This window comes from Oryctolagus cuniculus, chromosome 13 (assembly GCF_051225735.1).
Source record: "Oryctolagus cuniculus isolate XC-2025 breed Fujian yellow rabbit chromosome 13, ASM5122573v1, whole genome shotgun sequence".
Taxonomy (NCBI): Eukaryota; Metazoa; Chordata; class Mammalia; order Lagomorpha; family Leporidae; genus Oryctolagus; species Oryctolagus cuniculus.
This window is the reverse complement of record NC_142879.1, coordinates 100,434,887-100,462,651: the sequence shown is the minus strand read 5'-3', so window position 1 is coordinate 100,462,651 and position 27,765 is coordinate 100,434,887. Positions and strand designations below refer to the sequence as shown.

At 51.1% G+C, this 27,765-nt stretch overlaps 2 long non-coding RNA genes across 10 annotated transcripts; one reads left to right on the top strand and one right to left on the bottom strand.

Moving 5' to 3' along the window:
- Positions 1-4,199: 4,199 nt before the first annotated feature.
- On the bottom strand, positions 4,200-9,275 carry LOC149122807 (uncharacterized). 9 transcript variants are annotated; one of them, XR_016219862.1, is made up of 4 exons: positions 8,889-9,275; positions 5,296-5,434; positions 4,899-5,066; positions 4,200-4,434 (listed from the first exon to the last, which is right to left on the bottom strand). It is a non-coding gene; the product is annotated as an uncharacterized LOC149122807 (long non-coding RNA). The 9 variants fall into 9 exon arrangements; XR_016219864.1 differs by having other exon boundaries at positions 4,200-5,066; positions 5,296-5,479; positions 8,889-8,996; positions 9,084-9,275; XR_016219861.1 differs by having other exon boundaries at positions 4,200-5,066; positions 8,889-8,996; positions 9,084-9,275.
- Positions 9,276-10,027: 752 nt separating this feature from the next.
- On the top strand, positions 10,028-27,493 carry LOC138845073 (uncharacterized). Its single transcript, XR_011381799.2, has 2 exons — positions 10,028-10,977; positions 27,192-27,493. It is a non-coding gene; the product is annotated as an uncharacterized LOC138845073 (long non-coding RNA).
- Positions 27,494-27,765: the final 272 nt, after the last annotated feature.

Genomic DNA, 27,765 nt, shown 5'->3' with positions numbered 1-27,765 from the left:
TTAAAGGAACAGTACTGCCTGGGATCAGGCCCTGTGCAGAACTGTTACTCTAAGAAGACATTGAAAAAGGAATCCAAGGGAAGCCAAGGGAGGCAACACGTAGCCACCAACCTCACAGATTCCACTATCCTCACTGCATGCGAAATGTGGCTGTGATCTTCCATCCAGGAGAAAGGAAGAAAGCTCTGAGAAATAACAGGAATCCAACCTCCATTTCTTATTTTGCCACTGCTTCCCTGAATAGCCATGGAAAATGCATGTAATTTTTTTATATCTTAGTTTTAAGACTATAAAAGTATTTAGTGACTTTACTTTTATATATGGACTTTGCAATAGTGATCTATGGCTGCATAACAAATGAGCTTAAAACTTAGGGGCTTGACAAAACAAGCATTTGTTAACTCATAGTATCTGTGGGCCAGGGATGCAGATGTGGCTTATTGAGTAACTGCCTTAAAGTCTTCCAATAGACTATAGAAAAAATGATGGGTAGGGATACTGTATCTATTTTTTTTAAAAGATTTACTTATTTTTATTTGAAAGACAGAGTTACAGAGAGATCTTCCATTTGCTGGTTTACTCCTCAAATGGCCACAATGACTGGGGGTAGTCCCGGTAGGGACCCAATCACTTGGGCCATATTCTACTGCTTTCCCAGGAGCATTAGCAAGGAGCTGGATCTGAAGTGGAGAACTGGGGCCCATATGGGATGCTGGTGCTGCAGGCAGTGACTTTACCTGCTACACCACAGCGCAGGTCCAGAGAGAATGCTCTTCTAAGCTAACTCTCAAGAGTGAGCTCGTCTTGGGCTATGGGAACAAGGATCTCCATTCTTTGTTGGCAGTGATCTACTGAATTGGGGTTAAATCCCCTCTGTCCTATTCTGTTCATTAGAAGCACATCTCTAGGTCCAAGCACGCTCCAGGGTGGGGATCACACATGGCTGTGAATGCAGAAGTCCAGGCTGGTCTGAGTTCTCCTTGGGGGCCGCCTCCCATGGACTCAGGCACCTATCAGTGATCACCAGACACCATGCATCTAGACCAGACAAGGACTGAGATGTCACACTCTCCCATCGCCAGGACAGCATTCATCCATGCAAAAACATACTTTGAACATTTTATTGTCCCACCATAAAACACTTACTGTGGACCTGCTATTCACAATCCACCGTGGGGAGTGCTGTGATGAGGAGAAAGATACAGGAGTTGACAGTTGTGGTAGCAGAAAATCCCCTTTGACAGTGAAGCTGTCTCCTGCATTCGAGGTAACACATCAAAGCAGGACAACCAAGTCTGGAGGAGGGCGGAGCTGCAGCAGGTCTGCCTGCCTGTGACCGCGGGCTCAGGGTCCCTGACATGCCAGTCTTCTTGCTTCTTTCTCCAAGGCTGCAGCTCCTGGCCCCTGGGCCATGGAGACAATGGTCTCTCCTGGCACAATCCCCCGCTGTTTCTTATTCTTTATCATTTAAATATGAACTTTCTTGCTTGATTTTTCTGTGCAGCCTTCTGATCTCCCCAACTAGACAAGTTCTCTAAGATCGGAAGTTATTTCTTAACGTTCTTTGCATCTGAACAAGCTTTATTAACATAAAATAAGTGAAATAAATGATTTACCCTTGGCTGTCCCTCTCAGAGGGGCCTGCTGCTTTATACAAATGTAGGAAGAGGCAGCTTAGGATCATTAGTTGCAGGGCTAATGGGGTTCAATCTTATTCACGCATGTCCTTACTTTAAAAATGCATTTATTTGAGAGACAGATAGGAAGAGGGAGAGCTCACTCTCCAAATGCCTCCAATAGCCCCTACCTCGGACCAAAGGTGAGAGCCAGCGACTCAATCTGGGTTCCCCCACATAGGTAGCAAGAACCCAATCACTTGACCCATCACTGCTGCCTCCCAGGGTCTGCAATAGCAGGAAGCCGGAGTCTGGAACTGGAGCCGAGCCTTGAACCCACCAACTTCGATGAGGGATGAGAATGTTGAATTCACTGACATCGTAACTGCTGACACTAATGCCCACCCCTGCCCTGCCTGGCACAGTCCTTCCTTCTTTCTGGCTCTGCTTGAGTTGGGGTTAAATTTTCCTGCTGGTCACCTTTTCCTCTATGAGATCATATATTCCTTTCTAGCATGCGTGGTCTGAACCTGGGCTCTGCCCTTGCAATAGCTGCACCGGGTGGACCAAAGGCCATCACAGCCTCTCCCAAGAAGCACAGAGCAGAGCGACCATCTGCCCTTGTCATAGGTGGCACCCACAGCCTGTCCAGACACACACACGTGGGCAGGCTCCTTTTCGCTTTCTTCCTGTATTTTTCCGAGTTTTCCTATTTAAGCCCAGGGACACAGGTCTTCTTGGGCAGTAGTAGGCATTTTAATGCATAAATAGCTTTTCTCCACTTTGGGAATGTGCTTCCTGTTTTGACTTGTTCTCTAAATATATATAATTTTTAAATTATAGGTTTACGTCAGGGGGACAATTTAGTCAAGTATTACTTTCTTCACAAAACATGCCCTGGTTTCAGTACATAAACTGTGGAATGCGAGCAGACTCAGGGAACGCACGGATCCTGATCCCAGCCGCCTCTCCCTCACTCTGAGTCCATGCAAAGAACTACTCCCTGTGCAAAGGTTGTAGGGCCCCAAGTCCATGCTGAAGCCACCTGAATAGAAACACATTAAAATCCTGCAGCAGAGACGGACGTCTCTCTCATCAGAGGACTTCCCCTGCAGTCCCCCCCCCCCCCCGTTGGCTTTCTGGGGGTCTGAGTTTCTAACCGCAGCAGCCATGGCTTTCCCAGAGGGCTGGGCTGTGGTACCTGTCAGGTGGCTGCACACCAGGGCACTCAGGAATGTTTTCTTTTCTGCATCTCTCTCTCTGTCTCTCTCTTCCTGCAGGGTTGGGTTGTGAAGTCTAGAGAAGAGCTTTTGATGTGGAATCCCAAGGCATAGCTTCCAAAACTGAGAGCATTCACATAGGAAAAAGGACCCCAGGACTTAAATGGGTCTGTTGATTAAGTCCAATGGCAGGAGGAAGGTATGAAGAGGTTGACTTGAACTCAACACAGGTAGAGTGATAGACTTCTAGTCAGGCATAGGTTGGGTTTTCTGGCAAATAGTTTCTGATGTGGAGATTTGTGGACGAATGTCTGACTAGGGGCAGTGATGCAACACCAGCAGGAGATGGGAGGGGCCAGCCATTGTTAAGCCACTGCTTGGAAAGCCCACATTCAAGTCAGAGTGCTTGGGGTCCAATCCAGCCTCCTCTTCGGATCCAGCTCTCTGCTAACTGCACCCTCTCGGTGGCAGCAAATGATGACCCAAGTACTTCTACCCCTGCCATCCACATGGGAGACCCAGAAAGAGTTCTGGTCTCGAGGCTTCAGCCTGGTCCAGCTCCAGCTCTTGAAGGCATTTGGGGGAGTGAACTTATGGATGGAAGTTCTCCCTCTCTCTCTCTTTCTCCCTCCCGCTTCCTAACAAATACAAATAAATGAACCAAAAGTGAGATGGAGGGAAGCAAGACAGGACCAAAGAGAAGTTGGGCCATAGCACAGTAGCAACAGAGGGCTCAGCTGATCCAACAGGACAAGGTGGCCCTGCAGGGTTGTGACAACCTGGAGCTTGAGAGCCAGGTTTTGTAACCCCCTCGTCATCTTCCTCAGTCTCTTTACCCTTGGAATGCTCTAAAGATGGGGGAAACGGAGACAAATCTTGGGCAACCCAACTGCTTTGAGGCTGAGGGCTACTGCCTAGTGGAACTTGGCTGTGAGCTAAGGGCGGCCAGCACGTCTGGCAACTGACAGAAGGGTTAGCACAGTCATGAGGAGGGAATCTGGGTAGCAGATCACAGCCTCCACTACACACACCATTTCCACGTGAAGGAATGAGAGCCAGACCAAAGTCTGGGACTGGAAGTAGAGAGAGTGCAAATGTTTCTCCACTTCAACATTTAATTGCTGTGCACACTTCTAAAAATTAATATACACAAACTGAATGCAAACAATGAAGCAGCTTCCAAGTGAATAGAGCCAGACATGTAGCTTTCTGTGGGACCCAGGCGAGGGAGCACCATGGTTGGTGATCATGCAACTTGGACAGTGGGGCATTGTAAACAGCGGTGGACAAAGATAATGATTTCTGAAGAATGTATGCAATGGAAGTCAACAGGAAGACACTTTTTTTTTCATGCTTCAACTTGGAGAGGTCAGTGGGATGCAGATGACATTTGTCTGACCCCAGGGTGTTTCATAGAGAGTCTTCCCAGGCATCTGACCAACAGCGTGACTAGGCACATTCATAGCCTTGGAATTTCCAGTATGTGCAGGGATTTGTGCCAAACAACTAGGGAAAATCACCAGCAAGAATAGAGTCGATGAAGTCTGTGTCGTTGAGCAGAAAGCTTCTGGAGGTTACAGAGACTCAGTTCTCAGTGCCTGTGGACAATTTAGGATGCTGACATTAGGAAAGCAGGTGCAAAACATGCACCAGGGTAAGAGGCAGAGCCCATCAGTGGCTCAGACCAAGTACGATGAAGGAAGAGGGGTTGGGTGCAGCCATGGGGAACATTGTGGGAGGGCAATGGCTAGCACATGGAGACGCCATTGGTAGTTTCTACCAGAACAGTTTAAGCAAATGCCATTTTGTACTATATAGATTGAGTATATTGTACCACTCATAGAGTGCATGAAGTTCTACTTAATGAAGCTTCTACTGTTTTGTTTAAAATCCCAAGTCAGAAGGAGAAAGAACAGGGAAGGAATAAAGTCATCCCATGGGTGTTGCCCATTTTTGGGGGCCCCCAAGTGGGAAGGCTGCAAGAGCAGCAGCGTTTAGAGAATGATGTCTACGTAGGGCACTCCCATGCACTGTACGTCCACTCCTTCTGTAATATGCTCACCACCCACTTCCAATAAAGAAGAAAGAAATTAGGACTGTGTATTAGCAAGTCTAGTTCTCATGCAGTTGACAGATGCTCTGGAAGTTTTCCAATCATCTCTTTCCCTGTGGACTGCAAAACCACCAATGCTCCAATGGGTGCTTCCAGTGGGTGTGTTTCCAGTGGGTTCTACAAGAAACAACATTTCAGAGAGTTCTAGCAGGGTTCAAAGATCAAACACTGGGTGCCAGACACGGCTGTCTTTTTGCATCTTTCTTAGAAGCAGGAAAAAACGCAAATGTCTGAAGGCCTGGCTAACAGCTTGGAGGTCGGTTCTCCTAATATTCTTCCTCCCAGGAACTGTCTTGCCCCGTCCCTGGGCTGAGACTGTCCACTCAATCCAGCCACCTGAACTTACCTTCAGAGGAAGTGGGATTCAAAAGCGAGGTCACCGTAGAGGAGCAGCCACCGGGATGTGGTGTTGGGGATGAGCTCTGATTTCCAGCTCTGCTACTTGCACCCTGCATGTCCTCTGGATTCCACTGAAGCCCCAGTAGCTTCAGGGTTTGCATCAGGAAGAAATCAAGACCAAAGATGCAGTGCTCAACACAGAAATGTTAGTTGTCAGGCTGGCGCCGTGGCTCACTTGGCTAATCCTCTGCCCACAGCACCAGTACCCTGGGTTCTAGTCCCAGTTGGGATGCCAGGTACTAGTCCTGGTTGCTCCTCTTCCAGGCCAGCTCTCTGCTGTGGCCCAGGAGTGCAGTGGAGGATGGCCCAAGTCCTTGGGCCCCTGCGCCTGCATGGGAGACCAGGAGGAAGCACCTGGCTCCTGGCTTCGGATCAGCGCAGTGCCGGCCATAGTGGCCATTTGGGGGGTGAACCAACGGAAGGAAGACCTTTCTCTCTGTCTCTCTCTTACCATCTATAACTCTCTCTCTGTCTCTCTCTCTCTCACTGTCTAACTCTGCCTGGCAAAAAAAAAAAAAAAAAAAAAAAAAAAGAAATGTTAGTTGTCACTAGAAGTCTTCTTGGTTTCTGTGGATGTTTGCCACAGGAGTGGTGATGGATGCTGAAAAACCATCTGCCGGTGTGGTGGCAAGTGATCCCCTCCTGCCCCAGGATGAGTCCTGTCTCCAGATCTCCCCTCACCCGGCACTAGAGTCGCGTCATGGGGGAGCTTGGAGCTTGTACCACCCTCAGCTAGCTCTGATGATCAACAAGGCATAAAAGTTCATGGGAAATGCAGACTATCAAAAATCTATGTGGCTGTTTTTTGTTTTGTTTTCCACCAAATGAACTTATCTTTCCATTCCATTTTTCCATGAACTTTGGAAGTAGCCTTTGAATTTCTGGCTTTCAACTTCACGTGTGAGGCCCTAGAGAGATGTCTGCTGGCTTCCAAGTCCCTGATTTTTCTCCTTCCCTGGCAGGCGGCAGGGTGAGGGCACACAGGCAAGAGGAAGGGCAGGAAGGGAGCCAACAGACCCCCCCAGACAGAGTTCACAGATAAATCTGGGTCCTCAAGGTTTTGAGGCCTAGGATCTTGTCCCCTTGTCCTATGAACAGGATGCAATTCCAGGAAGCAGAGAAAGCAAAGGAATTCTCTAAAAGTTTCCCCTTCAGATGGGAACAAAGGGTGATAACCCTGACTTTGCAATATGCATGCCTCTTAGCCCTTATCACTTCATAGTCATCAAAAGCAGTCACTCTCCAACTTCCCCTCCCAGAACTGCTGCTCCACCAAAGCCTTATTCAGGCGTGAATTTCTTTCAGGCCATCTGTCACCCCCAATAGAGTGCAGACTCCCATACAATGGTGTTGGATTTAAGAAAGTGGGTGTGGGTTGAAATTCTCTTTTCTCATCTGTAGCATGAAATAAATGGGAATTATAATATATTTAAGACTCTGCCTGGCACCTAAAAAGTGCCCAATCACATTTTAGGCTGGGAAGGCATCCTCAGAAACACTAAAACTAGAAAAATAGATACCTTGTTTATGAGAGAGAGTGTGCACTGGGGCCTGTCCCTTGGGGCTGTCTTTCGTCCAGATGTGCCCAGAACTGCCTGAGACACCTACAATCACTGTGAATGGATGGATCACAGCTGGGACAGCTGAGTTCCCAAGTTCATCCTGGCCCTAGCTTGGCCTACGAACCTGAGCTTCTTCCCTTGAGGTGGGTTCCTTTGCAGCAGGAAGTGCTGGGCTAGGCCCCAGCAGTGGTTCTCAACATGGGCCGCCCACCTGTGAGCACCACCGAGGGTAGCTTTTAGAATCGCTGATGCTGGGGCTGGTGCTGTGGCATAGTGGGTAAAGCTGCTGCCTGCAGTGCCAGCATCCCATACGGGCACTGGTTCAAGTTCCGGCTGCTCCACTTCCGATCCAGCTCTCTGCTATGACCTGGGAAAGCAGTAGAAGATGGCACAAGTCCTTGGGTTCCTGCACCCATGTGGGAGACCTGGAAGAAGCTCCTGGCACCTGGCTTTGGATTGACTCAACTCCAGCTGTTGCAGCTAATTGGGGAGTGAACCATCAAAATGAAGACTCTCTCTGCCTCTCCTTCTCTCTCTGTGTAACTTTGACTTTCAAGTAAATAAATAAATCTTTAAAAAAAAAATCTCCAATGCTGGCACATCCTTTAAATCTGGAGATCTGAAGGCAGGTTCGGGCTGGAGACTTTGTTAAGGTTGCCCAAGAAATTTCAACTTTTTTTTTTTTTTTTTTTGACAGGCAGAGTGGACAGTGAAAGAGAGAGAGACAGAGAGAAAGGTCTTCCTTTGTCGTTGGTTCACCCCACAATGGCCGCTGCGGCCGGTGCACCATGCTGATCCTGAAGCCAGGAGCCAGGTGCTTCTTCTGGTCTCCCATGCACGTGCAGGGCCCAAGCACTTGGGCCATCCTCCACTGCACTCCTGGGCCACAGCAGAGAGCTGGCCTGGAAGAGGGGCAATCGGGACAGAATCTGGCGCTCTGACCGCGACTAGAACCCAGTGTGCCGGCGCCACAGGCAGAGGATTAGCCTAGTGAGCCGCGGCGGCCGGAATTTCAACCTTCATCTAAGCGTGAGCACTGCCGGATCAGTGTTTCTCAACCCTGGCTATGCAAGGGAATCGCCTAATATGTATTAAAAAAACAGAGACCCAGGGCAATTGAAATGGAAATCCCTCGGGGTTGATCCCCAGGTGAGGCTAAGGTGTAGCCAGGTTCTGGGGCAATCAGGCTTAGGCGATCTGCACGGATCCTTCCTGAGAAGCTGGGGGCGACAATCAGTTATCTCCACCAGCTGACAAGTGAGGCAACCCTCTCGGACTCTGATGGCTGAGCTGGTGACTTAAACCTCCCCCACGTTCATCTCTGCCTCCAGCTACCAACAACGGGGAAGGGTTCCCCCGCTAACCTATAAAACAGACACCCTAGACTTGACCTCAGTTCTACCATAGTAGCGCAAGTCCAAGCTCTGGAACTTTCTGATTCCAGAAAGTCCTTTGTAAACATCCGAACACTACAAGGAGGTGGTTACTTACACATCAAAACGAACAGGCAACTTCAGGGTGAGTTCTGAACCCTGATGCAAAGACGATTCTATCCCACTGCACCACAATATAGAAGTCAAACTGCTGGCTCCTGTTGATCTATTCTAAGTGCCTGTGATGACCAAGAAGCCTTGGGGATAATGGTAGAGAAGGGTTCTGGAGTCTGGAAGAAGCTGGGGTGGAGGCCACGAGAGGCCATGGACTGGCGGCTTAGACGGCATAGATTTCTCATAGTTCTGGAGGCTGAGAACCCTGGGATGGCCAAGCCAGCAGGCTTAGGGTCTGGTTGCTCTGTGGCCATTTCTGCACCGTCCCCTGCATGGTGGCAAGGTGCTGGGGACCGCTCTCTGTGGACCCTTTTATAAAAGCAGTGGCCGCATGCATGTGGTCTCTACCCTCCTGACCTAACCTCCCCCATCCCCTGACACCAGCATTTTGGGAGGCATAACAAAGGAATCTGGAGCACACAAACCCTTACCTGGCAGGAGCAGCCGCCTTGTCCTTGAGGAGAGCGGGTGGGTGCGGCGCGGAGAGGTTCTAGGTTTGTGAAGTCACCAGGAGAGGCCGGGAGTGTCCTGCCATCAGCCTGGGGAGGAGGTGAAAGATTGGAGAAGACGCCCTCTGGTCCTTCAACCCTGTTCTGGCCACAGCCTCTGGTCTCTGACTTCCAGACCTTATGGAAGCGTGAGTGAGGTGGGCAGAGGTACTGGGTATGAGGAGAGGTGCTCAGAGGCGTAAGGGCAGCCCTCAATGCTCCAGGAGAGCTTCATGCACAAACAACAATGTCTGCGTAAACTTCCCAGAGGAAGTAGCCTCCCACCGGAAGTGGCCGCCCACCGGAAGTATCGTTCCACCGGAATGGTGGTGCTATTAGCATTGTGGATACGTGAATGGTGGGGTCCTGGGGCTTCTCAAAAATCCTGGGGAGCTGCGCTCCAGGGAATGGAGGAAAACTGGAGACAGAAAGCCAGTTTGGCATAGTTTTTTGCCATTTTATTTTTTACATTTTTTAATTAAAAAGAATCTGATATATGGAAGGTGTACTTGTTTATAAGTTACTACGTGATGTGTTGCTGCATGTCTACATTGTATAATCCCCTATCTGGATACATATATTTATCCTTTCAAGCATTTAACAATTTTTTCTTTGCAGTGAAAACATCCAAAAATCCTATCTGCTACTGTTTTTTTTTTTTTTTTAAGCAGGCAGAGTGGAAAGTGAGAGAGAGAGACAGAGAGAAAGGTCTTCCTTTGCCGTTGGTTCACCCCACAATGGCCGCCGCGGCCAGCACGCTGCGGCCCGCGCACCGCGCTGATCCAAAGCCAGGAGCCAGGTGCTTCTCCTGGTCTCCCATGGGGTGCAGGGCCTAAGCACTTGGGCCATCCTCCACTGCAGTCCCTGGCCACAGCAGAGAGCTGGCCTGGAAGAGGGGCAACCGGGACAGAATCCGGCGCCCCGACCAGGACTAGAAGCCGGTGTGCCGGCGCCGCTAGGCAGAGGATTAGCCTAGTGAGCCGCGGTGTCAGCCTCCTATCTGCTACTTTTTAAAGAGAGAAATAGATGGTAAATTAATATTCACCCTACTGGGCAACAGAACCTCAGAGTTTCTTACTCTTAACTAGCTGTAGCCTAGTATCAACCTTTTCCCATCCCTCCCTCTAGGTTTAGAGCTTGCTCTGCAAAACAAATGTGTGTTCTCTGCCCTCTCTGATACAAACAAACACAGAAATGCTCTCTCTCTCTCCCTCCCTTCCCACTCTCGGATACCCAGAGGGATGGACTACAGGTTCCTCTGCACTCTTTGGAGGTGCTTTTGTGTTTGTAGCAGGTGCACACCAGGTGGATTCACCTACTGGCCTACCTGGGAAAGGCAATTAAAGAAATCCCAATGGGATGTGGAGACAGTGGCCCCAGGAGAAAAATGACACTGTCCAACTTCTACACCCAAGGTGGTCTCCTGTCTTCGGAGCCCTGGGACCTTCAGTGGAATTGTTCCCAGAGCCATCTGCCTGTCACAGTCAGAGTGACGAGTCAGGCGGGTGACAGCCTCTGGAGCCACAGCGTCCCATCACTGGTGACTCGTGGCTTTCGAGAGTGACACACTGGCAGTGTCACAACCCCCAAGAGCATATTTTCTTCTTTATTTGTCCGCCTGGGGAGGAGCAGCCTCGGGACACTGTCTGTACATCAGCCAAGCAAAGCGCCTTTCTGCCTTTTTCCCATTCCTGTTTTGCAACTACTGTTTCCAGCTGGGACGGGCAAATGTACACAAGCAGTATATATGGTTTAAATATTTACTTCTTGGAAAATAAAGATAGGTATCTCGTCGTTTCTTCCCATAAACCGAGGGATCCATGTCTTCCAGCCGAGGCATTTCTCACTGCATTACAAACCTGGCAAACTGACGCTTTGCTGCCACAGACTCTTTCTTTAAACCATTTTTTTTTTTTTAAAACAGAGAGGACTTCAAGATCTTCCTGGACTTGCTTCCCAGACTATTTGACGTGGGGAGAAGACACAAGTGGCTGTGGATGGCAGAGCGGGAGGTGGAAGTTCCCACTGGAAGGTAACTTTGGGGATCCCTGCCTGTTCTGCTGAGTTGGCCAAGTCCAAGTGAGACCCTTGCCACAGGAAACCAGAGAAAACCACTATTGGAGCCGAGAGCCCATAAGCTTCTGGTTTCCTCGCTTGCAGCACCTGAGCCCTGCGTGTTTGGATTTGGAGGAGCTGTGATTAGTCAGCAATTTTTTTTAAAGGTTTATTTATTTATTTGAAAGTTAGAATTACACAGAGAGAGGAGAGGCAGAGAGAGAGAGAGAGGGAGAGACGTCTTCTATCTGCTGGTTCACTCCCCAGTTGGCCACAACGACTAGAGATGAACTGATCTGAAACTAGGACCCAGGAGCTTCCTCCAGGTCTCTCACGTGGGTGCAGGGGCCCTACGACTTGGGCCATTTTCTGCCGCTTTCCCAGGCCATAGCAGAGAGCTGGATTGGAAGTGGAGCAGCCGGGACTCGAACCAGCATCCATATGGGATGCAGGCACTGCAGGCAGTGGCTTTACCCACTATGCCACAGGACCTGCCCCAATTAGTCAGCTTTGATGATATCCCTCCCTGTGACACTTTTCACAGACCTGGAACACATAACAGAGCTGTCGCGTCTATCACCCCTGGGAAGCTGTCACCCACGTGCCTTACTAAGATCCCCTTTGCTGGGTTTGACTTTTTTTTTTTTAATTTTAATTGAGAGCAGAGGGAGGCAGGCAGACAGGCAGACAGACAGAACTGTCATCTGTTGGTTCACTTCCCAGATGCCCACAATGGCTAAGGTTGGGCTGAAGCTGATTCCAGGAGCCAGGAACTCAATCAAGGTTCCCATGTGGGTGGGAGAGACCCAGTTACTTGAACCATTATCTGCTGCCTCTCGGAGTCTGCATTGGCAGGAAGCTGGAATCAAGAGCCGGAACCAGGATTCAAACCAGGCATTCTGATGTGGAACGTGGGTATCTTAACCAAAAGGCCAAACACCCACTCCTCTGCTTCATTGTTGTGTCAGCCAGAAGTCAGGGACCATACCAAGTAGCTGCAGAGAATTGACTACAGAGAACCCTTGACTGTATTGAAGACCTGAAAAGACAAACACAGAGCACTGGGGATTGAAGGAGTCAGAGACCGAAGCTGCCCCCTGTAGGGCTGGGGTTATCAAGAATGAGAATCTGGGGGAGGCACCACAGGCTGACACTCCCCCTCTGAGAAGGGGACGCCTCCCAGCTGCCTCTCAGTGTGTTGCTGTGGGTCTGGGTAACAGCAGCTAGGACTGGTCATCTGCTACTGGAGTGGAGTGTCCAGCCAGGGTGATGCTGACCAACAGGAAGGTGCACCTGCTTCCTCCCCAGCCTCTCTCCAGCGCCCCCTGTTGGCCACACCTAGCAGAGAGCAGTTGATGCCGAAGACGTGTAATTTGTAGCTCCCAGTTCCAGCCTCAGAAGCTGGGCAACAGTCATTTCAGGAGGTTCACTTGGGTAAGCTTGCCATGGCTTCACTGCCAGCGACAGAGTTCTGCCCTTTCTCTGACCCTTTGCCATAAGCTGTGAAAAATGTGCTCCATTTGCCTCTTTGAAGTGGTGAAGTTTAGGCTGAAAGTGCTTTTGAGGGAGTCCCAGCTTGCCTCTTACCCAGGAGTCTTCAACCTCAGTGCTGTGGGGTTTGCGCTGGATAATCCTTCACGAAGGAGCTGTCCAGTGCACTCAAGGATGTTAAGCTGTGGGAGGGCCTGTCGCTCCCCCTCTTCGCGGAGGAACAACACAGGACCCTGCGCTGTTCTTTTGTCTGCTCGGCCCTTCCCGGGTTTGCTGCTGGTTCTTCCCGGGTTGGCTACCGACCCTTCCACCTCCGTGGAAGGGCGGTTTCCCCTGCCACTTTCCCCACTTCCACGGGGGAGCGGCACACCGCCGGCCGGCTCTCTCGGGGGCTGCACAGGTGTTCCTCTTAGATGTTCCTGGTGCATGTTGTCTCTCTCCTCCTTTATAGTCCTCTTCCACCAATCCCAACTCTGCTACCCACATGCCGAGTACGCTGCTCTCCTCCAATCAGGAGCAGGATCAGCTCCTGCAGGTCATCACTCAAGTTGGCGAGAGGCAGCTGTGTAGAAGTTGTTACTCCCTTCTCAGCGCCATATTGTGGGAGAGCAGATGCATAGAATAAGTCTTAATTCCAGTAACAGTCTAGTCCGAGTTGCTCCCCACAGGGCCTACCTGCACCTGCAGTCTACCAAAAATGGGTCCAGATGCTGCTTGTATCCCCCAGGGCAAAAAATCGCCACCAGCTGAGAATCGGTGCTGTAACCTCAACATTGTTGTCCCGAGTTTGTTTGCAGCCGGAGAATTCAAACAGTGAAGCTGTCCATGCTTGCTCTAGGAGTTGACAGTTCTCCAAGCCCTTTCTGCTTTATTGAAACTTATTTAGGGGCCTGATTATGGCATAGTGGGAAAAGCTGCTACCTGCAACCCCTGCATCCCATATAGATGCCAGTTCGAGTCCCAGCGGGGCTACTTCCCATCCAGCTCCCTGCTAATGCACCTGGAAAAGCAGCAGAAGATGGTCCAAGTGCTTGGGCCCCTGCACCTGCCTGGGAGACCTGGATAAAATCCAGGCTCCTGACTTTGGCCTGGCCTGGCCCTTGTGGCCTTTTGGGAAATGAGCCAGCAGATAGAAAATTCTCTCTCTCTCTCTCTCTTCCCCCCCCCCCCCATAACCCCAGGAAGGACAGCCCTACTGTTGGCAAACCATGACTCAGAAAGCGAGACTGAGTCTCCTAGTGACCCTGGGGAAAGGCAGAAGCTGTGCTGTGCCCACGGTCCCATCCACACACTCAGCTTTCGCGAACGGAAAAGGGAGAGAGGTTAGGCAGCCAAACAGCAGGGAAAGGCCACGCTGTCCCTCCAAGCTACCAATAATGTTGCTTTTCTTTTTCCTCTGAAGTGCCCAACTGCTGCCAGGAATACCATATAACGCATCTTTATGAAGCAAGCGCGGGCCCCAGCAGCGTGCACCAGCTGGCCCTAAAAGGCTCCAGTGTTCCTAATGAACGCTCGCGTCCAGGGCTCCGGGCCGGCCCTGCCTGCACCCTGTCCCTCAAGTTCCGACTCCTGGCTGACCCGCCCAGGGCTCTGGTGCCTGTGACTAATAAACACTCCTGCTGTTTCTCACCGGGGCTGGCAGGGCAGAAATAAAAGTCGGTTCCAACTCACTGCGCTCCAGCCTGCACGCAGAGCAGAGGCGCTCACTCACAGCAGGCACTGGGGTGGGGGCTGGGGCGCCCCTCCTGGCCAGCAGCAGCAGACAGCATCCCGCTGTGGCCCTTGGGGGACAGCCACCAGACTGTCCTCATTCGCATAGCAGTGAATTCATTTCAGAGCCCCTGGGGCAGCCGCCTTCCTGCCCTCCTAATACCATGGGAGCTTGGTGCTTTCAAGGGCTAGGGGGTAAGGGAATGCCCACGTCCCCACATCAGAGTGCCTGGGTTTGAGTCCTGGCTCCTACTTCCGGCTAATGCGCACCCTGGGGGGCAGCAGGTGATGATTCCAGTGGTTGAGTCCCTGCCATTGACAAGGAAGACCTGATTGAGTTCCCAGCTCCCACCTTTGGCCTCACCCAGCGCTGGCTGTTGCCAGCATTTGGGGAGTGAACCAGTGGCTGAGAGCTTGCCCTCTCTCTGGCTCTTTCTGCTCCCTTTTCAAATTAATTAATTAATTAAAGCCACGGGAAAGATGGCAAATCCTGGACATGACAGAATGAGATCACGCATGAAAACAAGCCCTGTTGAATGAGTGTACATGTGTGTGTGTGAGTGTGTACATGCGTGCAGGCTTGTGCATACCCGTGTGTCCATTTGCATATGCATGTGCACATTGTATATGCGTGTCATGCATGTGTGTGCATGCATGTGTGCCTATGTGTGTGCATATGTGTGTACAAGTGTGTGTACACACTAATACAGGCCTTGGAAGTGTAGACCTTCCTCAACTATGTCTTGATTAGCCAGCTGACTCATTGATTGAAGAACCAGACACTAGAGGGCCAAAGACACCCAAGGATATTTTCGCCAACCTCCCAGTCTTACCCATGAAGAAATTAGGATCCGGAGAGGTTAGACAGCAATGGGGAAGGCTCAGGCTAGGACCCACGCCCACCTCCTGCACCTGAGGCTTACTCCCCTCCTAACCCCCTCCAGCAAGGGCTGTGGATCAGGACTGCGAGCACTCGGGGTGAGAAGGAAGGGCTGTTGGGAGGTGGCTGTGTTACCTGAATACGAGTTCATATCCAGATAACTTACTAATTTTTCTGTTATTATTCATGGTGAGCATTTGCCAAATAAAACCTGAGTGTCTGTCCTCATGGCTCAGAATTCGTAAGCATAAAAGCTCTATTTTGGTGAGGATTGTGCTATAGTTTTCATGAATTTCACTTGGCTTAAGTCTGGAACAGCGATAGAGCCATCATCCCAATGGTATTTATTAATCAAACAACTGAATGATGAAAATTAAAGAAGCTAATTTAAAAAAAAAAAAGATGTATGTGTTTATTTGAAAGGCAAAATGACAGAGATAAAGTCAGAGAGATCTTCTGGTAGTTTACTCTCTAAGTAGACACAATGGTGAGGGCTGGGCCCGGCCAAAGCCAGGAGCCTGGAACTTTATCCAGGTCTCCCACAGGGGTGGCAGGGCCCCACGTATCCAGGCTATCATCAAATGCCTACCCAGGCACATTAGCAGGAAGGAGTATGGGAAGTGGAGCAGCCAGGACCTGAGCCAACACTCCCATATCAGATGCCTGCATTGCAAGCAATGGCTCAGCTGACTGTACCGCAGCGTCAGCCCCCAAGACACTAGTGTTGGAAATGCTAAGTTAGCCCCTAAGTGCAATTGGTTCCAAAGCAGGAGCAGGATTGTCCTCATGTCTCTGCCGGTGGTCACAGCTCACCTGCTGGGTGGCTGCCGAGAAGCTGGGGCCTCTCCCAGGCAGAGGGTGCCAGTGCGTGTGACATTTCCTGGTGGAAGCCGAGTATCCCAGCGAGGAGCTGTGGCTAGCACTCACTTCTGTGCTATGTCACCCAAAGGACAACCACTAGGTCCCTCCAACATGAGGACAAGCAACTGGGTGTGTATGTCCAAAGGCTGTCGGGAAGGTGAAATAAAGGCGGGGTTTGCCAGGCACCAAGCAAACCGTGGGGCATCAGGCAAGAAGGGCTTGTTATTAACACGAGAGGCTCAAAGTCAAACCAAGGCCAAGGACACGGACCCTGTGCTTCTAAGGCTTCTCAAAGCCGCCTGAACACGCACCCAGGCATGGGGTGGTGACAGGGGGACAGCACTGACAGCTTGCCTTTTTTTTTTTTTTTAAAGATTTTTACTTACTTATCTGAAAGAGTTACACAGAGAGAAGAGAGGCAGAGAGAGAGAGAGAGAGAGGTCTTCTATCCGATGGTTTACTCCCAATTGGCCACAAATGGCCGGAGCTGTGCCGATCCAAAGCCAGGAGCCAGGAGCTTCTTCTGGGTCTCCCACGAAGGTGAAGGGGCCCAAGGATTTGGGCCATCTTTTACTGCTTTCTCAGGCCATAGCAGAGAGCTGGATTGGAAGTGGAGCAGCCGGGTCTTGAACTGGCTCCCATATGGGATGCCAGCGCTTCAGGCCTGGGTGTTAACCCCCTGTGCGACAGTGCCAGCCCCGAGAGCTTGGTTTAAGAGGTGTCTCGGTGCAAAAAAACCTTCCCGACTTGAGGGTGAATTCCAGTGACTGAAATGATGAAAAGCGAGGAGGCACCAGCTACCAGGATGACCAGATCTGGAACATACTATTCTTGAAAGTTCACCTAGGAAGAAACCAATCTACAAAAGAAATAAAAAAAATTTTTGTTTATGAAAGGAATCAAAAGTCTAAAATCCAGAAGCAAATAAGGCCCAAGTTTCTAGTTCTGCAGAATTAACCACTTCAATTTTGGCATCTTCGTTTTGTTCCTTTTATTGTACGCTAAAACTTTTATAGCAGCATCCATGCTATGTGGATAAGGCAAAAACATGGGTAAGCAGGCTGCAAAAAGTTCATGGAAAATGTGCTATATGAAAGAACTGGGCACGGATTTCAACTTTTTTTTTTTTGCATCAAAACAAAGCCTATCTTTTAATTCTGAAGACACAGTGACTGGAGGGAGGGAACAGTCAGACTCAGGAGACCTAGTGTTGCAAGGACAAGGACGAGGAGGTGAGATGTCCTGCCTTGATGGCCAGAGACAGGAGCCCCTGGGTGAGCTCCTCTGCACCGAGCACCGTTAGGAATTCAGGCTGTGTGAGGAACCCACCCCCACCCCCACCCCCAGTGCTTTTTGGTGTAGGTCTCGGTGAGTGCTGCTGTGGACTGAGTGTCTGTGTCTGCCCAGAGTGACCTTAGAGAAGTCCCCAGGCAGGACCAATGTCCTTACAGAAAGAGGTTGAGGGGCAAGGGTTCTGCAGTTAAGACGCTGCCTGGGACACTCGCATCTCGTGTCAGAGATGGGCTGCAGACCTGGCTCCACTTCTGATTCTAGCTTCCTTCTAGATACTCATCCTGAGAGACAGCAGGGGTTGGACCCCGTCACCCATGGGGAAGACCAGCGTGGAGATCCTAGCTCCTGGCTTTGACCTGGCCAGGATCTGTGTGATCCGTGGCTCCTGCCAGCATTTAGGGAGTGAACCAGTGGATGGAAGATCTCTGTCTGTCTGTCTCCCTGCCTTCCAAGTAAAATGAAAATAAACAATTTAAAAAAATAAGAAAAGGGGATGACACATGATCTCTCTCTCACTCTCTCTCTCTTTCCCTCCCTCCCTCTTCCCCTCTCTCTCTTTTCCTGTATTACCAAGGACAGCCCATGTGAGGATACAGCCTGGAAGATGCGGGGGTCTTTTGTCACCAGGCCCTCATCTGGAGCCGATTCTGGGAAGCCTGACACATAGAAAGCTCTGTTTCTGCAGGGGCTGAGTTAGGGGAGTGGAGCTCCCAACAGGGAGACGGGACAGTGGGGCTCCAGGGTGAGCTGTGCTGGAGTGACCCCGCCTCTTCATCAGCATCAGAAACACACCCAGAGCCTCCTGCACCTGCCGGCTCTTCCACCCGCTGGTGGCCTTGAATGCCAGATGGCTGTCCTTGGTGCTGGTTAGCACAGAGCAGTAACCGCAGAGGTGTGGCTAAGTTTTCCCACCATTCCCAATGAGCCATGTTGGGATTGTGTTCTTGCTTGCTGAGAGAGAGAAGAATGAGCAGATCCAGAAAAATGCCTCCAAGGGGAGATTCTGGCTGAAACTAACGTGGAGCATAAGACGTGAGGCTGGGGTCAATACTGTGGTGTAGCAGGTTAAGCTTCTGCCTGAGATGCCCGCATCCCATATGGGCACTGGTTCAAGTCCCGGCTGCTCTAGTTCTGATCCAGCTCCCTGCTAATGCACCTGGGAAAGCAGCAGAGGATGGCCCAAGTGCTTGGGTCCCTGCACCCATGTGGGAGACCCAGAAGAAGTTCCAGGCTCCGGGCTCCTGGCTTCAGCCCTGGCTGTTGTGGCCATCTGGGGGAGTGAACCAGGAGATGGAAAACCTCTCAGATCGCTCTCTCTATAACTATGCCTTTTAAATAAAATTTTATTAAAAAAAAGCAATAAAAAGATATGAAGTTAGAGGTCTCAGAATCAGATTCTGGAAGACCAGATACACAACACAGTGTGTGTGGACAGAAATATCCAACACCTAATCTGCACTAGTCTCTTGTATCTGTACCCAACAAGGGGAAATTTCTTTGCAACGCCTGGAAAACGCTGCTGCTGCTGCACACGATGTCGTGGTGTCTGGTTTTACAGGTTATTTGCAGATTCCAGCTGTGATTATAGTTTAGCTTTTTCAGATTGTGATCACAGAAACGTGTTGCAAACAGCCGCAGCCTAGAGACCCTGGTAGGGGAGGCTGGGAAAACAAACTCGTGGGCTTCTTTAAGCCAAAGACAGAAAATCAGAATGAAAACACTGCCCTAGCTGAGAACACCCCCTGCCCCCCCGGGTTGGGTGGGGCTTGCTCTGCCCACAGAGCCACCCTGTGTCCTGCAAGCCGATTCCCTGGCCGGGGGCTGTGGGACAGATGCAAACCGGACACTGCTGGGGATAGGGTGGCTCCCGATTGCCTATGAAAGATGGAGACCCACCCAGACAGCAGGGCACCGAAAGAGGCCAGTTTCCCGTAACACAGAGAGGCCCAGGTCGTCCATAGCCAGGGCCACCAACCTCCCCTGAGGCTTGCAAACTACAGAAGGGACATGGGCATCAGCAGTCACAGAAGCAGGCGGCTCCAGGAGAGGGGGTGTGGCCAGAGCCGCTGCTCCAAGTGGGCTCTCTGTGGAACACCCACGTAAGGCACAATCCTGGAGTCGGCTTTCCAGCTGGGTGAGCTCCAGCTGTTTCCTGCGTCTTCCCTGAGGACATCTGACTTCCCCAGCTCTTGTCTGTGTACTGAGGATCTACTCATGCTCGCTTGTTTGCCTGTCTGCTTGCTTTCTGAAGAGTGTCAGAGAGAGAGGGAGAGACAGAGTGAGAGTGAGAGAGAGAGAGATCTTCCACCTGCTGGCTCACCCCCCCCCCCAAATGGCCACAACACCCAAGGGCTGGTCCAAGCTGAAGCCAGGAGCCTGCAGCTCCATCTGGGTCTCCCACATGGGTGGCAGGGGCCCAAGTGCTTGGCCATCTTCTGCTGCTTTCCCAGGGGACATTAACAGGGCGCTGGCTTAGAAGTGGAGCAGCCAGGACCTGAACTTGTGCTCATACAGGATGCTGGCATCACAGGTGGCACCGGACACTCCCTCCCTGCCTCAATAGCGTCACTCTGCCTCTCCCTTTGCCTCATCCAAGGCCACCGTGTGAGTGTAAGGGGAACAGAAGGTGGATTCTGGACTGTGGTGGGAGATGCTCTGTTCAGGTCTCTGTGAAGCGACCAGCACAGGTGGGGTCATCCCCAGCTAGCAGAAGCCTTGTGATAAGAGCCAAGCTCAGGATGACCTTGGAAGAACTTAGGTTGAACACGGTCTAGGTGCCAAGCAGAATCTCCTTGGAACTTAGCAGTGCTGGCCTTCGCCTGGCTGTTCTTGTCACTTCTCGGCCACATGGACCTTTGGAGTCACTTTTTCTCTCCACGCCTTGTTTTTCACAGCTGCTAAATGGAGCTGTGGAGGCAGGAAAAGGGTGCAGTGGGTGAGGTGCAACTCTGCAAATCTGCATCCCGTATTGCAGTACCTGGAGCGAGTCCTGATGGTTTCACTTCCAATTCCAGCTCCCTACTAATGCACACCCCACGAGGCAGCAGCTGATGGCTCAAGGACTTGGGTCCCTGCCACCCACATGGGAGACCCAGATTGAATTCCAGTCTCCTACCTTTGGCCTGGCTTAGCCCCAGCTGTTGTGGGCGTTTGGGACATAAACCAGCTAATGGAAGATCTCTCTCTCTCCCTCTCCCTCTCTCTCTCTCTCTCTGTGTGTGTGTGTGCATGTGTGTCTGCTTTTCAAATAAATCAAAATACATAAACGTAAATAATAAGCAGAGCTAATGCCCCTTACTCTGTGTATCTACATGAAACCATGCATAAAAAAGTACAGAATTCCAGGCCAGTACCTTTGCTGTGGCTCAGCAGGTTAAGCCTGCCCCTGTGGTGCCAGCATCTCATATGGGTGCCGGCGTGAGTCCTGGCTGCTCTACTCCCAACTCAGCTCCCTGCTAATGTGCCTGGGAAAGCAGCAGAAAACAGCCCAATTGCTTGGGCCCCTGCCACCCACATGGGAGATCCCGAAGAAGCTCCTGACTCCTGGCTTCGGATTGGCCCAGCTCTGGCCGTTGCAGATATTTAGAAAGTGAGCCAGCGAATGGGAGATCTTTGTCTCTGTCTGTTCCTCTCTCTCTCTCTCTCTCTCTTTGTAACTCTGCCTCTCAAATAAACAAATAAGTCTTTTAAAAAAAAAGAATTCCAGGCTGTTCTGGAAGCAGTAGGTACTGTGAGTCATAGGATGCTAAAAGGCTGGATGCATACAAGGGTCCCAGAGGTGGTCCCTGGCGTAGTGTGGGAACGCACCCCTCCCCATGTGCGTGCACACACACACATACACAGAACCGAGACCACGCTTCACCCTGGATCGTCCCTCAAGGGCAGAGAAAGCCTTCTCTAAGGGATGCCACGAACACCACACATCCTCCTTGGGGACCACGCAGCCACCCACGCTGAGGCACTGCCCCTTTGTGCCAATGCTAGGGGCTCGGATGCCCTGTGCTGAGGGCACCACTCTCGGACATCGCGAGAGCTTAGTGGTTTCACCTGGGTAGGGGGAACCTACAGGAAATCATTCAAGCAGACACAAAGGGGGATTTTTAAAGTTTGCAGATGGCGTTATTCTCCCAGATGCAGGAATACATGCAGGAGGCAGAACCTTGCTCTTGGCTCAGTCAGCACCATAGGCCTTGCACAACCTCTCCGAGTAGCGAGGATCGTGAACACCCCCCGGCTTGCCCAGGACGCCTGTGGCCATGACAACACTGAGACTGTCCTGGGGAAATGTCTGCTCCATACCCAGAAACCCCACATGGTCTGGACGCCGCCTGCTCTCTTGTTTTGCACTTTTATCAGGTTTGTCCTATCGCTCAAAATTGTGGTTAGTTCAAACTAAAAGGAGGTAGAGAGTAACCTCCTCCCCATAAACAACTTATAACAAATGTTAATGTGAAAGAGAGTGAGGGAGAGAGAGAGAGAGAGAGAGAGAGAGAGAGAACCTGCACCCACTGGTTCACTCCCCAAATGCCAAGGCCAGGCCAGAGCCTGGGGACCTCCATCCAGATCTCGCACCTGAGTGGCAGGGGCTCAGCTACTTAAGCCATACCTGCTGCCTCCAGGGGCCTGCACTGGGCAGAATATGGAGTCAGGAGCCAGAGTTGGGAGTTGAACCTAAGCACCCAATGTGGGATGCAGGTCTCAGCTGCTAGGCTAATGGCCCCATCCAACATGTTTTTTTTTTTTTTTTTAAGTTGCTTATTTGAGAAACAGAGAGTGACAGACAAGCAGGGAACTTCCATCTGCTGGGTCGCTCCCTAAATGCCCAGAGCAGCTGGGGCTGTGCCAGGGCTGAAGCTGACTGACGGGAAAATAATGCAGATCTCTCAGGGAAGTGGCAGCAACCCAACCGCTTGAGCCATCTACTATCCCCAACAGGCTCTGCACTGGCAGGGACTGGAGTTGCCAGGAACGGGACCCAGAGACTCCCAGCTGCGAGCTGAGTGTCTTAGTGGTTGGGCTAACCACCACCCACTCCCAACAATTTTTTTAAAGGTTTATTTATTTATTTGAAGGTCAGAGTTACACAGAGAGAGAAGGAGAGGCAGAGAGAGAGAGAGAGAGAGAGAGAGGTCTTCCATCTGCTGGTTCACTCCCCAATTGGCTATAATGGCCGGAGATGCACTGATCCAAAGCCAGGAGCCAGGAGTTTCTTCCACGTCTCCCATGTGGGTGCAGGGGCCCAAGCACCCAGGCCATCTTCTACTGCTTTCCCAGGCCATAGCAGAGAGCTGGATTGGAAGTAGAGCAGCCGGGACTTGAGCCAGCACCCATATGGGATGCCAGCACTGCAGGTGGCGGCTTTACCCACTATGCCACAGTGCTGGCCCCTCCAACAATTTTTATTTTAATAAATATTTTGACCCAAAAGGAGACTACTGGTTTCCAAATTCAGACTTTAGGAATTCCCGGAAATCAGGGAAATTCATGGAATTGGGGGAAAGGAGAATTGTCGGATACCTAAAAAAGAAAATTATCATAATGACAAAGCATTGAGTAGAACCCAATCAATGTCTTCACTTATTAGGCCCAAGCCCAGGGTCCACTAAATGGACCCATGCAGTCATGAATGAGTGAAGGAATGAACAGACCGAAGGATTGGAGCTGTCACTGGTGGTCACCTGTGAATCTAGGCCAAGAGCCTGGTCCTCTGCCGCAGGGGCTCCAGCTGAGTCTGTGACCTGGCCATGTCCAGTCGCTGTGAGTGACAAAGGGAAACAGACAGGTGTCTCCCCCTGCAAGCAGACAGGGCCCTAGTGGTGCGAACCAGGCTTCTTTCCCCTTCTCCAGCTCACGGTGACCCCCGTGCGGTGGCCGAGCCTGGCTTTGAACTTGGAGGGGCAGCTCTCTTCAGTCCCGGGGACTCCTGGCAGAGTTCTCATGGTTTCCAATTCCCTGGTGGCCGTCCTATCTCTGATCAGAGTGCAGGAAGCATTCAAGAGAATGCTTGATCGAGTGACACCAGCGAGGGCTTTGAAATGAATCTGCGCTCCTGTGGCCACTGTTGGTCCCTTGAGGGGAGTGTGTTTTGGGTCATGTTTGGGGGGAGGCACGTGAAGATTATTACATCCAAACTCAGGGGCCGCTGGGGAGTGGAGGGGCGGAGCAGTGTGGGCTGGTCTGGGAAGATGAAAGCAGCACTTAATTCTAGAGTATTTTCATCTTTATGTTTTTTGTCTTTTTAATGCGCAGAATGATCCTCCCATGGGGACAGCGAGGGCTTAGGGAGTCAAGGCTCAGCCAAGGGGAGGGAGAGAGAGAAGGTCAGTTCATACCCTAGGGCTCTGTCCCCAGGGCCACTGCCTGCCTTGGCCATCCCTGCTTTCTGAAATACCTTATCCAGGCGGTGGCTTAGACTAGAGCTGTAGTCATTGCCCACATGTAGGGATGGCCAAGGGAGAGCCCCCTACGGCTGCTTCCACGCCAGTGGTGAAGCAATGGGCAGCTACAGGAGGACTTCCAAGAGTTCATGCTAAGTTTATTCCAGCAGGAAAAAAAATATCCCAGGATTCATGGTCAGAGGCTGGCGTTGTGCTGTAGCGGGTTAAGCCACCGCTTGCAACTCCGGCATCCCATCATCAGAGTGACACTCCAAATACCAGCTGCTCCACTTCCAATCCAACTCCCTGCTAATGCGTCTGGGAAGTCAGCAGCAGATGGCCCAAGTGCTTGGGCCCCTGCACCCATGTGGGAGATCTGGTTTGAGTTTCTTGCTCCTGGCTTCAGTCTGGTCCAGGCCTGGCTGTAGTGGCCATTTGGGGAGTGAAACAGATGATGGAAAACCATTCTCTCTCTCTCTTTCTCTCTCTGTTGCTCTGCCTTTCAAATAAATAAATCTTTAAAAAAATTAATGCACACTGTTTTCAAAATCTACCTTTTCCATGAAGTTTAAAAATTATTAATTTGAGAGGTGGAGAGAGAGAGCGAGAGCCTTCCCATCTGTTGGTTCGTTCACTCCGCAAATACTGAGGAGTAGGCTGGCAGCCGTGAACTCCATGCAGGTCTCCCACGTGGGTGGCAGAACACAAGTACTTGAATCATTACTGCTTTCTCCCAGGGTCTTCATAGCAGGAAGCTGGAGCCAGGAGCTGGAGCCGGAAACTGAACCCATGTACGCAGATGTAGGAAAGGGGAAGGCATCGTAGCTGCTTGACCAAGTACTTGCTCCTCCATGAACTTCTTTTTTTTTTTTTTTGACAGGCAGAGTGGACAGTGAGAGAGAGAGAGAGACAGAGAGAAAGGTCTTCCTTTGCCGGTGGTTCACCCTCCAATGGCCGCTGCGGCCGGCGCACCACGCTGATCCGATGGCAGGATCCAGGAGCCAGGTGCTTTTCCTGGTCTCCCATGGGGTGCAGGGCCCAAGCACTTGGGCCATCCTCCACTGCACTCCCTGGCCACAGCAGAGAGCTGGCCTGGAAGAGGGGCAACCGGGACAGAATCCGGCGCCCCGACCGGGACTAGAACCCGGTGTGCTGGCGCCGCTAGGCGGGGGATTAACCTAGTGAGCCGCGGCGCCGGCCTCCATGAACTTTTTGAAGACCTTTGGATGCTCTGGGCAGCCGGTCATAGAGCACATGGGAAGACAATTCCTATTGCACTGTGCAGTGGTCTCCCCAGCTTCACTTGGTTGGTCGTATACAGAACCCACATACACAGAGGAGTCACTGCTAGCTAGCACGCAGTCTAAGCGCCTGTGGAAGTTCAGTTTCCTTGTGGGCTTCACAGGGTCCTTATGTGTTATCGAGGCTGAGTGGGGCAAGATGGTGGTGGTGGGGATCCATACACAGGGAGCCATGCCCACCACTTAGAGACCTGCTACTCTAGATACACAGATGCACTTGCCCAAGAATTAGGTGTCACCGCAAGAACAGGTTGACACGGGAGACATAATAGATCTTGTATCCGTTGATGCTCACATTTTTTTTCCTACTCGGCCAGTTTTCATCGTGTAAACTGGATGCAAGAAATCAGCTCCTGGGGCACTGGCACTGTGGTGTGGTGGGTGAGGCCACTGCTTGCAGTGCCAGCATCCCATGTGGGTGCTGGTTCGAGTCCCAGCTGCTCCACTTCTGATCTAGCTCTCTGCTATGGTGTGGGAGGGCAGTGGAAGATGGCCCAAGTCCTAGAGCCCCTGCACCTGTGTGGGAGACCCGGAGGAAGCTCCTGGATCCTGGCTTTGGATTGGCCCAACTCCGGCCGTTGTGGCTATTTGAGGAGTGAACCATCAGATGGAAGACCTTTCTCTCTCTCTCTCTGCCTCTCCTTCTCTTTCTGTGTTATTCTGACTTTCACATGAATAATTAAATCATAAAAAAAGAAAGCAGCTCCTGGTGGAGTACTTTTGCACCCTGTGACTTGCAGGTAGGCTCCCAGCAAACTGTGTGGTCACTGCCCGGAAGCAGCCCCACTGTTCTTCCTTGAATTCCCACTGGTGTTTGCCACACTGACTGGCCTCAGACCATGTCGATGTTCATCCTGACTCATGGGCAATTCAGGAGTTCACTGCTTTTTAGCTTCCTCCCTCTCTCCTCTGCTGTTGATAAGTCTGTTTATTATTTTTAGGTTATACAATCAAAATAAGTTGACAAAGGCATCTTTGTTGCTGAGATTCTTGCTAAAAAAATAAATAACTCTGTAGCTGGGAGCCTGGAACTCTAGCTAGCTCCTAACCCCTCCCTCCCACCATCACCACTGCTGTTTTCTCGTTGAGCTCACCCTGTGGAATATGATTCAGAAATCATAACGTGAAGTGTTTCAGGAACAGGGTTTCCCCACTGGGGCGATAGTTGGCTTGGGATGTTTCGGTTTTTGTGCGACTTTGATAAGCTAAAGTGAATTCAAGGGGACAGACAGAAGCGTATGTGAGTAGGGGTTGGCTGTTGTGTGGATGTGACCCTCAGAGCTCAGCTGTGCTCCTGCAGGGTACAGGAGCCAGACCACAAGATCATCCCTGGATGGAGTCAGATCACAGCTGTCCCCAACCAAGAAAGAGTTTTCTAAAACAGAGTTGTTCACACACAGAACTACCTCGTGCAGCTACCTCGTGCAGCAATGCTCAATCCCCTCCCGCACAAGAGAATTGACAGGAAGGCTTGCAAAGCACTCTGCTGGCAATGCCACCATCTAGAATTCTCCAGCAGGATTCTGAGAGTGGCGGGGAGTACTCAGGTGAGTGGGTGGAGCCATGGAGACCCAATGGGACCAAGAGGGAGGCAGGCAACCCGAGCCCGGCTCAGATGGGGGCCCTTGAGTCCCTCCTGGCTCTGCTCTTAGACTGGGTGTCCGTGCCTGTCCCTCTCGGGGGTGGGAGTCGTCACATCCCTGAATTCGTGGTTGCTATCTGATGTCAACACTGGCCGAGAGGGACACACCTTCTTCCATGGGTTCCTGTGGAATGCCCAGTGCTCTGATCCCCCAGGAAGCAGACCCCACTGGGGCCCCTGGCATTAGGGGAGCTCCTGGGAAGGCCTGTGTTGGTCACGTGTGTTTGGGTTCTGGCTCACTGGTGTCCAGCTGGGGTGTGTGCGTGAGTCATCTCCTAGAGGAAAAGATAATCACATAAGGAGACCATTCCTATGCAGGCGGTGTGTCCAGTGCTGATGCAGAGCAGGGTGCTATGCCACTTGGGGACGGACTCCCTACAGGCCAGAAAGGAGATAGCCAGGGAACATGTTCGAGGAGGCGATGACTTCACACAGTTTTGGGGCACAAGGGATGCATTCTCAGCTGTTTTCTTACGTAGCTCTCCAGCTGGCCTATTACGATGTTCTATAGGCAGAGGAAGGGGGCGCAGGCAAAACAAGCCACTTGAAAACACTCAGCTGCTCAAAGCCAGTAAGGGACACTCCTGTCTCTAAGGTTCAGCAATGCGACTGCCACTCTGGTCTTTTTCCTTTCAGAAACACAAGCTTTGGTCCTCAGCCTCGGATCTGTCCAAGCTCCAGACTCTGACTCAGGCCACGTGGGGAACCAGGAGACTGCCTCCACCACCTGTGGGCAGCACTGCCACGTGAGGACCGTCGTTTGGCTGAGAACTCCAGGGCTGCACCTGCTGCCATAGGCCAGATGTCAATCAAGGGTGGCTTTAAAGAAGATGATGTTATTGTTCCCTCCCTGGGCCAGAGATGGCGACATTCGATGCAGATTTCAAATACCATCCTCATTCATCTGCCCCTGTTACTATCAGATTTTTCTTAATCTATTTTGTGTGTGTGTCTTTTTTCCTGCTGTTAAAAATAATATCCTGACAGCAGAAATTTAATTCACTAAATAAAATTGTAGAGGACAGGTGGGCATTGGGATGCAGAGGGTTAAATTGTCACTGGGGATGCCTACATCATATCAAAGTACCTGGTTTGCATCCTGGTTATTCTTAAGATTTATTTGTTTATCTGGAAGGCAGAGTTACAGAGAGGCAGAGGCAGAGAGAGAGAGAGAGAGAGAGAGAGAGAGTTCACTAGTTCACTCCTCAAT